At 34.9% G+C, this 12,643-nt stretch overlaps 1 protein-coding gene across 1 annotated transcript in view; it reads left to right on the forward strand.

The window, feature by feature from the left end:
* The first annotated feature begins 10,184 nt into the window (after positions 1 to 10,184).
* LOC121414225 (oxygen-dependent coproporphyrinogen-III oxidase-like) overlaps positions 10,185 to 12,643 on the forward strand; it is a 29,418-nt gene continuing 26,959 nt past the window's right edge. Inside the window, exon 1 of the mRNA XM_041607328.1 lies at positions 10,185 to 10,270. The gene's annotated coding sequence lies outside the window, so the exon portion shown is untranslated. The remainder of the gene's footprint in view (positions 10,271 to 12,643) is intronic.

Genomic DNA, 12,643 nt, shown 5'->3' on the forward strand with positions numbered 1-12,643 from the left:
TCTGTCCCCAAAGGTAGGCGGACCAGGGGCTTGAAACTTTGACAAGCCAAAAAAAAGGTTTTCACCCAAAATGTAAGGTCAATTAGTCCAAAATACATGTATTATTTCGACTGTGAATGACGTATTTTCCCCATCATAAAAGACCAAAAATAGTTGGGGACAATTGATATTGTGTCCCCCTACTATCTTTGGTAGGGTGACACGTCCCCCTGTCCCCTTGGGATTTCCGCCCATGCAGATGGCCATAAACCTAACTGTACTCATTACAACTATTGAAGTTTGAAGTGCAGTGTTTATCATTGCTGTCAATTTATTAAAGGACAAGTCCACCCCAATAAAAAGTTGATTGATTCAAGGAGAAAAATCCAACAAGCAAAACACTGAAAATTTCATCAAAATCGGTTGTAAAGTTTCGCTTAAATTTCACAAAACAGTTATATGCACATCCTGGTCGGTATTCATCCACTAACTATTTCTTTTGTATTTTATTATATGAAATATTCTAATTTTCTCCTCATTGTAAAGGTAAAAAATTATTAATTTCTTCCTGAACATGTGAAACTAGCTTTGTTTACTACTATATGGTTCAGTCAAGTTGGTCCTTATTTTCAAATTTGTATAAAAGGAAATATTGTTTAATTCAAATGATAAGAAACAAAAGAAATAGAAACTCTTATGGAGAAACTGTCCGTTTGCACCAAATTTCTGATTTTATAGTGTCCTCTTTTTTTTTCTTTTTTTTGCTTTGCTCCCCCCCCCCCCCCTCCCCGAGCATACGTTCCGCCGCCCCTGGCCCGAAACGTGATTTTATGTACGAATTCAATGCCAATTTCTGTTTCACTCCAGAGCATCTGCATCTGCACCATTATTTTGTATAAGAATAAGCAGCTCAAATGCTTTATTTATAGAATTTTATACAAAGTTTGTACAATTTGATTAAGTACTACTTTGTATTTCCACTTGTTTGATATGGTATCTGGAGGATATTTTCTTATTGAATTGTTATGTATAGGCTTATTACTATAGCTCATTAATTGTATGTACAATATCATTAACAAATTGTGTATTCAGTATTAAATCCCATGCATTATGCTTCCGTTGGGTTTAAGTAATCATTAGTTGTAAAAAATGGAGAATGCTATGTATATTCCTTAGTTGAAGAAAGAAAAATTGTTGGAGTTTTGTAGACCTATTTTTTTGTATTAATTTGTATCCTCAAATTAAATCTTATTCATCATCTCTGTCAAGAGGTTAGTCATCATTTTTACTATAAAGACTATAATTAAAACATAAATCATCCCTTTTTTAATTGAAAAAAAAATCTGACACAAGTCCTTCCCAATTGTGCTCGGTTTTTAACCTCATATATTATTTGTGTCTATCGTCTCATCTTTTTTCTCTTTCCTGTCCGCTTATCCGCCTTCCTACCGCTTATTTATTTAAAGCATCAATCACATTTTTCGCGCATTTTATTCTTTCCAGGTCATTTTATATATTTTTTTCTCCTTTTATACACATTGAATCCAGTTTGCTTGAGTCCACGATGGCATGTGTTCTACCTACGTTTAGCAGCACCCATCCATCTTCTCAGGGCATTCTCCCCTTTCTCTTTTTTTTATGGGGGGGGGGTGGGAAGGGTGGATACATTATTTTGTGGATATATTTTAGGACGGTTTGTTTTGTCCTATACAAACTATATTTTTTGATATCTTTGTATTTTATATTTTGTGAGTATTATTTCTCTCTCATTTATTTTTTTTCTCATTTGATTACATATGCCTGTATTAATGTACTCTGTTAATGGTTTTGTTATCTATTTTTGAGGGGCCCACATTGTACAAGCATTGCTCTTTAGTGGGTCCCTCCATTTCCATCTTAATTTAATTTCTATTGAAAAATAGTATACTTATTTAAAACCTCCAATGTGTTGCCCAAATCGTGTAAGTTTTTTTTTTTCACAACATATGTATTATTATTTTTGTTTCTTTGCAATGGACACAAATACTTATTTTTTATATATATGGTATACAATTTGTTTTTGTTTGATGGAAGTGAAATAAATAAAATTGAATTGAATTGAATTTTAGGTTACACTTCGTAATTCCGAAGGTTCTTTATTCCGAAGGTTCGTAATTCCGAAACACGTAAATTGCCTATACCTCGATGTTCGTTAATCCGAAAACGAAAAAGGGTTCGTTAATCCGTACATTTGTGGCGTTATTCCGACGGTTCGTTATTCCGAAGGTTCGATAATCCGAAAACGAAATAAGGTTCGTTGTTCCGAAGGTTCGATAATCCGAAAACGAAATAGGGTTCGTTGTTCCGAAGGTTCGTTAATCCGAAAACGAAATAAGGTTCGTTTTTCCGAAGGTTCGATAATCCGAAAACGAAATAAGGTTCGCTTTTCCGAAGGTTCGTTAATCCGAAAACGAAATAAGGTTCGTTAATCCGAAAACAAAATAAGGTTCGTTAATCCGAAAACAAAATAAGGTTCGTTAATCCGAAAATTGAAAACCGGGAAAGCAGAGGCAGAGGCAAGGGGGGGGGGGGTGGTGGACACTTGCCGTTCAATTGTTATGAGGATGGGAAGGCAAGGGCGGCCAAACGAATTTTCGTTTGGGGGGTAAAGCCAAAAAATGAAACTCATACGTCAAAATGGGCACTTTGGTGATATTTTCACCTTAAGATTATCAAAAAACTTTTTTGAAATGACTTCTTATTATGGCAAAATGTATATTTAGCCTTTATTTTTCAGGAGAGAGTATAATGAGCGAGCGGCTTGGTGAAAAAATCAAAGGTGAAGTTATAAAACTCGTTTTGGGGGTCAATTATTCTTTAATTGGCATCATTGCGAGGTGTTGCGAGCGTGAATCACAAGCTAAAACTTTAGGTAATTTCAATCAAAAATGGAAATAAGTTTTTAAAAATCCGAGCAGATTTCTGCTGTCACTAAAAAGATGTACATCTAACTAAAGAATTAACACGAGCGCAAAACGCGAGCTTAAACATACTGACCAGAAAAGGAATCTAGTGACCTCTTTAGGATACATATTTCACCAATCGAATAACTGAGAGTGCGAAGCGCAAGCTGAAAATTTGCAATATTCCAGCCTGAAAACTTTACTTTAAAAAAGTATTTTATTTCGAAAACATGAAAAACAGCATATTTATTTTTGAAAAAGGATCTTTCCCATTTTTGGAAAAATATGCATTTCCCTGTTTTTTATTTCATTTTTGGGGTGCAAGTGCGCCCTGCCTCCCTCCCGGCGGATCCAACTTTTGTCATATGGGGGGGGGGGATTTTTTTCAGCCATATTTTCTTGATCGGCAGCTTAAAGTTGATATTTGTTTGTTTTTTGAAAGGGTAGTCCTAACAGTCAATAATTAGCTTTATACTTATAAAATAAAGTAAATATGTAATAACATGATAAACCCTTTTTAAATAATGCGAGCGCGAGCTATATTTTTTTAAATGATGGGCAATATGTTTGTGATCTTCAAAACGAGATGCCTATGTAACTAGATAATAACTGCGAGCAAGAAGCGCGAACAGAAATTTTAAATATAAGCTCTGACCTGATTTAAAGGGGACATTTTAAGAACCTTTTGCAGTTAGCCATGAAGACGATGCGTGTTTCAACCAGTGGCGGCGGAACGTATTTTCCTTTGGGGGAGCCAAAAAAGGGGCCAATAGGGGCATTTTGGTGCAAACGGATATTTTCGCCATAAGATTATCATCTGTGTAAAGAAGGTTGTGTGTTTTGTAGTAATTAAGTTGAGCAAAAATTTTTAAGTGATCTCTGATTGGTAAGTTATATATTTACGTTTCATTTCTGCGAGCGTAGCGAGCAAGCGGTTTGGGGGAAAATTCAAAATTCGCCTAATTGGTCATTTACTGTTAAAAGGGCATCTTTGTGAGATGTTGCCAGCGAATCACGTGCTCAAACTTTTGGAAATTTCATGTAGGCCTAAAATTATAAAAATGATATTATTTACCCAGGGAAGCCACTTCAGTTCTGAAAACTGTTCTCCCAGCTATTATTATTATTATCCGTGTTTGTTACCAAAATGAATAATTTTCATTTTCGGAAATACGAACCTTATTCAATTTTCGGATTAACGAACCTTATTTCGTTTTCGGATTAACGAACCTTCGGAATTACGAACCTTATTTTATTTTCGGATTAACGAACCTTCGGAATTACGAACCTTATTTCGTTTTCGGATTAACGAACCTTCGGAATTACGAACCTTATTTCGTTTTCGGATTAACGAACCTTCGGAATTACGAACCTTATTTCGCTTTCGGATTGACGAACCTTATTTCGTTTTCGGATTGACGAACCTTCGGAAATACGAACCTTCGGAATAACCGAACCTTCGGAATTACGAAGCTTCTCGGAATTACGAATGTATGCGCTTTTTTATATTGCTTGTAATGTTAGAGCCGTACATGATCGTATTGAGACATGTGATTATTAGAGCACTTGCCATGGCCCTATTGGAACTTATTATTTTACAGTGGGTGCTGATGTTAAATTTACAATAAAAAAGGGGGGTTACAGCAAAATGTAGGCTATTTTGGTAACATTTCTCCATTTGGCACAATATTGAACTGTTACGTATAGGCCTATTACTATAGCTCATTAATTGTATGTACAATATCATTAACAAATTGTGTATTCAGTATTAAATCCCATGCATTATGCTTCCGTTGGGTTTAAGCAATAATTATTTGTAAAAAATGAAAAATGCTGTGTATATTGCTTAGTTGAAGAAAGAAAAATTATTGTATTTATGTATACCCGAATTCTTTATACTGCTTGTTAAAATGTTGACCGTACATGATCGTATTGAGGCCTGTGCCCTATGGGATTGGGAACTATTTAGTTTACACTGGGTGCTGAATAGATGTTAATTTGAAAAGCAAAAAGCAAACAAAAAAGGGGGGTTTACTGCAAAATGTAGGAGACAAAATTTTGGTAACATCTCTCCATTTTGCCACACCAGAATTCCAGGGGGTGCTGCCTATGGAGAGTAACGCACGCATCACCCCCAGGAAAATTCTGGGGTGATCCCCTTGTGTTGTCTTTTCGTACATCATGACTTTACATATATTATATATATATATATATATATATATATATATAGATATATATATATATATATATATGTGTATATATATATATATATGTATGTATATATATATATATATATATATATATGTATATATATATATATATATTTATATATATATATATATATATATATATATAATATATATATATATATATATATATATATATATATATATATATATATATATATAATATTTATATATATATATATATGCACACACACACACACACATATATATCCATATTTATTGTTCGAATTAGACATGAAATGGAATACTCCGAAAATTTATTTTATATAGGCTATATATTCTAGGAGACTGTATTACGAATTTTTGATTATTCTAGCTTTTCACAGCGGAATGAATTACGAAGTCCAACCGTAGTAATGCAATGTAAATATTTGTAAATAAACCATGAGATGAGATAGACTGCAGTAAAGCAAAAAATAAAATAAAAAACACCCTCAGATCATGGACCTACTAGGTCCATGCTCAGATATTAGAAGGAAAAGAAGGAGAAAACACTTCTGAATCATTGAAATTCCTTCGATTCATTTCGCTTTTGTGCATCTTATTTCATTTCAAAATGCTGTACATAAAATCATTTTCATTGGAGCTGGGCCAATTTTAAAAGTCATGCTTTTTAGCATACTTTCACTGAAAGGCTTGTACAGTGATCGCAAAAAAACATATATGACTGTATGATTGAACTAGATTCAGGACAGACTGTATACTTTTTCTGATATTTTCTTCTCTTTTATGAGTACGCGATGGGGTTGATTTTATTTCATTTCAAAATGCTGTACATAAAACCAATTGCGTTGGAGCTGGACCAATAACAGTAGTCATGCTTACTTGTTTAACTTTGTGAGCAGCAGCTTTAAAAAATTCTCAATCCAAGATGAAACATGTGCACAAGTGCATGTATTAGAACTAATAAACCCTGAAAACAACCATTATTGAGAATGAAAAGCTAAAACTACAAGGAAAAATCCCGATTTTGTAAATAGGTGTCTTATAGACGCCTAAATAGTACACATAAGTGTATGGGATGAAATTAAGATGGTGTTTCCGGTCACTTTATACTTCAATTTTTGAAGCACTCATTTTTCGAACGCAATTTTTTCTGGGCTTCATTTTTGTAACATATCACAGACACGGGTGACAAGTGTGACCTTCTATCTCAGATTTTTTAAAAGTCAAACCAATGTTAACCAATCACTTTAACTACACCAACATGACCAAAGACGCATGTAAAATAATTGTATGAACGAAAAAGATTAAACTAGATTCACGACAAATCCATTACTAATTCTGATATTTTCTTTTCATTTTGAGTGCGTGATGAGAACATGACTGATATGGAAAGAACGATTAGATAGACGTGGGGGAGGGGGTGGCCTGGATGTGTGTGGGGGTGCAGAAAATTAAAGGGGAAGTTCACCATGACAAAATGTTTATTGTAAAAACAGCAGGAAAAATACTATAAGAAACTATAGGGGATTTTTTTTAATCCTTCCAAGAAAACAAAAAGTTATTACAATTTCAATTATTTAATTTTTGACGTCATATGCGAGCAGCTTTTTTACACAAAAAATCAATGAAATGTCATTTTCTCAAAATATTGAAAAAACGTTCCTAAAAGAAATTATAAATAAATCACTAGGAACCATTAAAAATGAAATATATATATCTTATATTAAATAACATATTGGGCAGCTGCTCGTTTATGACGTCACAGATCAAAAACTTAAAATTATAATAACTTTCTTAATCTTCAGCGAATTTTCCTCAAACCTTCACCGGTATTTTTCTTAATTATTTTTTCTTGCTATGTTTTACAACAAACTTTTCTTCAGGTTGAACTTCCCCTTGAACATGTTTGTCTTTATGAAGTCTTTCGCAGAGTCGTCGCACAGTGGACCAGGACTCGGGAGTGAGCAAAAGTGCGCCAAATTTTGTTTTAAAACATGAAATAAATGCTGTTTTCTTTTTCATGTTCTATGCGGAGATATCCTCTCAAGTGGCGTAACTACGGGGGGGGGGGGGGCAAGGGGGGGCAATTCTCAAAGTGATTGCCCAATTTAAGGTCTTAACATAAAACATTTCCTGTCCGTGCTTACGTTCGCATGAGTGGATTGGTGAGATATGTCTGCTCTTCATGAATTCCTAAAATCAGTCCTTAAAATTATACTTTTTGATCTGAATATCAAAACTTTCAGCTCGCGCTTCGCGCTCGCATCATTTGGTTAGTGAAATACGTATTGTCTTAGTACAAATAAGCCTTAGAATGCCCCTCTTCAGGTCTTAATTTCCTACATTTTCAGCTTGCTGTTCGCCCTCCCAATATTTGATAAGTGAGATGCGTATGATAATCACGATTGTAATTACTACAAAAAGTGCTTCATGACTCGTGTTTATAAAATGCAATTCTAACAGAAAAGTCAGCAGGCTCTTGGCACTCGCCTTAGGTGATTATGGTGAAATATGAATACACTTAATGGATCCCTTAAAAAAATTGTCTTTAAAATATCCCTGTTTGGAGTCAATATACAAAAGTTTGAGCTAGCGCTTCGCTCGCATCTGTGAAATACATATGGTATTCGTGAACTTCCTAAAAACAAACCTTAAAATGCCCCTCTTCAGGTCTAAATTTTCAGCTCGCGCTTCGCGCTCGCAATATTTGATTAGTAAGATGTGTATGCTAATCATGATCACAATGACTACAAGTGCGTTTTGATGTAATTCTAACAAAATCAGCAAGCGCTTGGCACTCGCATTAGATGACTATGGTGAGATAATTGATTCCTAAAATACAGTCCTTAAAATATGTCCCTGTTTGGGGTCATTATGTACGAAAATTTCAGTTCGCGCTTCGCGCTCGTATTGTTTTCTTAGCGAGATAGGTACATATCACAATAACAAAAAATTGCTTACAATTTCCCTTATTTGGTCTGAATATCAAAAAATGTTCAGCTCGCGCTTCGCGCTCACATTTTTGTTATCTTTGAGATACATATCCGTTTAATGGCACTGTCCTTAAAATGTCTCTATTAGGTCAGTATACCTGCATTGAAACTGAGCGCTTCGCGCGCTCACTAAGTGACTCAAAAATTTTGTTGGTGCCCCCCCCCCCAATGCCGTGACCCACGGTAGGCCACTGATCCTCTCGAATATCTACATGCTATTTTTTCCATGAAATTGATAATTACTTGCCCTTATTTAAGAAGGAGGGCATGTATATATTTATATTTCCGTCTACTTCAAAATAATTTTGATAACCACAATTAAAAGGGCCTATATTCTTACACGAGATGGCTTGTTTGATTTAATTGACTCTTATTTACTTGTGCGTAATCGTCTTATAGGCCTATATTTCTTATAATTAAGATGATTAAGTGCAATTATGCCAAATTATAAACAAAATCTACACTAAATAATAAAATTGATTATATATATATATATATATATATATATATACATATATATATATATATATATATATATATCCATTTTTCATTTTTTTATCAGTACATTATAATTTACTTTATTATATATAGTTAAGTTACGAGTTTCGATTCCAGGACAACGGGCAACCTCTTTCATGAAGCGCTTAGCGGTACCCACGTATCGCCATGGCGACACCCACGTCACAAATTAACTCCTCGCACAAAATTGATTTTTTTTTCTTGTTAACATTGTTTCAAAAAGATTTATATACATGTTCGATGAAACTTAATTATAATTCAATATTTACCCTTTAGAAAACTTAAGTCGGGCTATAAGTTTTAAGTTACCCCCGGGGGCCACTTCCATGCATTCACGAGTGGATACCATGCGCGACCATGGGGTCTCGAAAAGCACCCTAAACACGTAATTTCCATTTTCTGAAAATGCACCCCTTAACAAGTATTGGAAACAAAACGATACTCTTATTGGTAATATTCCCTGAAATGAACCCCTAAACAAGTACAGGAATGTTTTATTGTTACGGGTGCTTCGGTCGTCGGCTTTACCTTATTTGGTTTAGTACGACCCCACCTTCTACACAAATCGGACTCTAAACACGAAGTGTTGGGGGCCAAAAATTACATCCTTTATGAAACATTTTAATTTTGTTTTATCATCCCCGCATATTCGACCCTAAACACGTAATTTTCCTAGCGAAATAGATACCCTTTTTTCATTATTTTGTGTTTTTGACACCCTTATCACGTTACGTACGTAACGTGCCCTATCGTGAAAAAGACATCCTTTTTACCCGTTTTGGGGGTCACGCATGGTATCCATTCGCCAATGTAAGTGCCCCCCCCCCGAAGTTACCACGTATATAAGTTCTACAATTCTTCTACCATATAGGGCCTACATGCTATCTTATTAATTATTTCGTGTTTAGTATCTTTTATGCCCCCAATCCTGAAGGCAATTTAGCTGTATATTAGCATAAACTTATTCCCTCGACTGAACAGTAAAATAGGCATGCGGATCGAGGGATAGACCTGTACATATCCCCAATCATTTGTTCCCTAAAATCAAATAAAAAGTACAACATCAATAAATCAATCATACAGGTAATCAAAAATAAATGAATGAAATAATCAATAATTGATAATGATAAATTTATAAACAAAAATATACAAAAAATAAGAAGCCTTTGAAAGTAAGATAAAATGCATAACGAATGATGTATGAATAAATTAGTGAATGAATAAATAAATGATTAGATAAATAAATAATTGAATAGATAGATTAGAAAACAAATTTATAAATAAAAATAAATAAATGTAAAAAAATGAATAAATGAAAAAATAGAAACTGGATGAGTGAATGATCAAATGAATGAAAGGATGCTCGATGGATGAATGAATAAATGAATTAAGAAAATGAATGAGTAAATCAAGAAAATTGCAAAGAATATCAAAACTAATAAAACAAAGGGGGGAGTATATGCTCTCAGCCAAGTGATAAACCTACTCCGAAAAAAATTCTGTTTCGGCCCGGTGTTTTGGCCTACGTGCAAAACTGATCATCACCATGGACCTGATAGTGATAGTAGGTGAGGACCATAGATAAATAACAACGACTGAAAATAGAATATTCTGCACGTCTCTGGCCAGCGCCTGGGGTGAAAAAGTGAGTATACATGTACACCTCTTCATACACGATTATTATTTTAAATGTACTTTGTTGAAAAAATGAAACTCTGATCTCGATGTGTGTGTGTGCATGTGTGATTTTTTTCAACAATTAACGACGTTAGGTTAGCAATGAGACTGAGAGAGTTAGAAATTTAGCTAACTGTAGACCCCTCGACTCGAGCTAGCTGATCGCAGATTGCCGACACCGTACCGGTCCCACCTATTAGTAAATGTGTTGGCCTAGATGATAAGCCTTAACTCGGAACGATGTCCAGAATGCCCAAAGATTCGACATGTTAAGCTTTTATGGATTTTTTTTTTAAATATCTTTTCACGAAATTATATGTGCACAAATTTTTATTAAACATAATATTGGGAAGAGTTCCTTTTGCGACATCCACCCAAAAGTAGATGGAGAAAGAAAGTAAAGTGCGGGATGCGTTTGTTTACTTTCAATGTTTCATGTCAACTTTATATTGTCTTTCCCTAGTCTTGAGGACGCAATGATGATGATTTTTTTAGATATGTCTTACATTTCTTCATCATTGACGTCTTGACACTCTCTCCATAGTGCCTTCAGCGAACGACCAAAACAAAGATGGATTATTTCGTGATCATAAATAATTTATATATATTGATATGAATTATTTATGATCACGAAATAAATTTTAATATTTGTTAAATAAGATTTTTTATCTCTAAATTGTTCGTTAAGACGGCATTGCTTTCCGGAAGTACGTTATACATAAGCGGTTCAAGGGTCGACGCTATTGTATTTCCGTTGTTTACATGTGGAACGAGAGGTCTACGCGGCATCAGTTAGGTAAGAAATCTTCATTTTTTTACATTTTTTAAAGTAATATTTAAAACCTTCCTACGCATAAGGCGTAGGAAGGTGTAAGAATTAATAAAATTAACAAAATTCTAGTGAGTTCGGTTTAAAAAGATGGATTTTGGGGGAAATCCATCTTTGTTTTGGTCGTTCGCTGAAGGCACTATGGAGAGAGTGTCAAGACGTCAATGATGAAGAAATGTAAGACATATCTAAAAAAATCATCATCATTGCGTCCTCAAGACTAGTCTTTCCCACTCAATCATAATGGTAAGAGTTCCATTAACCCAGGGGGCTCCCGGCCGCGTAGCGGTCGGGAGCCCAGGATCGTACGTGCAATTTGGCATACTCACCTAACAAGCGTGAAGTATGGTCAAAATAATTCTCTGAATAAATAGTTAAAACAGAAATCAAGCACTTACATGTACCACGATTATAATATGGATGATGGTCTAACGAGTGGCAGTTTTTCTGACATCTGGGCACAGACTGGAACCTCAAAAAACGAAAAGTTCTCTCCTACCCCCGTCTCGATCGGCCATTTTGTTACAATTCATAACAGCTTTAGTTTTGCTTTTTGACGGGGTAAAGGAAGACTTTGATATAGATAAATTTGTATTAGATACATTCAGTTTTCCACCTTTCCGAAAAATATGCCAGATAATAGCGAATTTCGATGACAAAGAGATCAGGATCAGCCAGGTTCTTCTATCGCTCCATTGCTGTCAGTGCAGCTACAGCTGAGTGTACGAACGTGCCAGCCAATCGATCCACTGGCATACATGTCCGTACGCACAGCTGTAGCTGAGGGTGAATGAAGAAGAACCAGGCTGATTCCGATCTGTTTGTCATCAAAATTCACTATTTTCCATCCTGTTTTTCAGAAAGGTGGTGAGATGATTGTATTTGATATAAATTTATCTTTATTATCTTCCTGTTTCCCTTGTCAAAAAGCAAAATTTAGGAGAAACGAAGGAGGATGCAAAAGCGCACCCTTTCTCCATACATGTAGACGCTGTAGTTAAGCAGCGGTTGTTTGCTCCAAAATTACAAGCCCAATGGGCCCCATCATCCGTCTGTGTACTGAGTTTGGTGCATCAGGAGCTATTTCTACCGGAGGAATTCATCAGGGGCTCGTCTTACAAAGTGTTGTGATTGATCCGATCAATCACAACTATGGACGGCCAGCAGCGTCAACATCTATTATGCATGTTTGTTCAAAATATTTTCTAAGTATGATGTATGTATTCATGCATGCATTTTTTTCTTGAAAATTCACTGTGCTTCTCTTTGTTTACAAAGGACATTGTGCAAATTTCCTGTAGAAAAAATTATGACACTGATGGATTTCCATGGAGTTACAATTGATTGGATCAATTGAAACTTTGTAAGATGGGACCCAGTTTTGCACCGTAATAGCAAATCGCTGTTTGATTTTTATGGGAAATTCGTGAAGATAGAGAATATTTCTTCTATGTGACCTTGATCGATTCCAAAAAACTAACACTAAGGCAACTTATTTTATATTTCCATTTA

This window comes from Lytechinus variegatus, chromosome 4, assembly GCF_018143015.1.
Source record: "Lytechinus variegatus isolate NC3 chromosome 4, Lvar_3.0, whole genome shotgun sequence".
Taxonomy (NCBI): Eukaryota; Metazoa; Echinodermata; class Echinoidea; order Temnopleuroida; family Toxopneustidae; genus Lytechinus; species Lytechinus variegatus.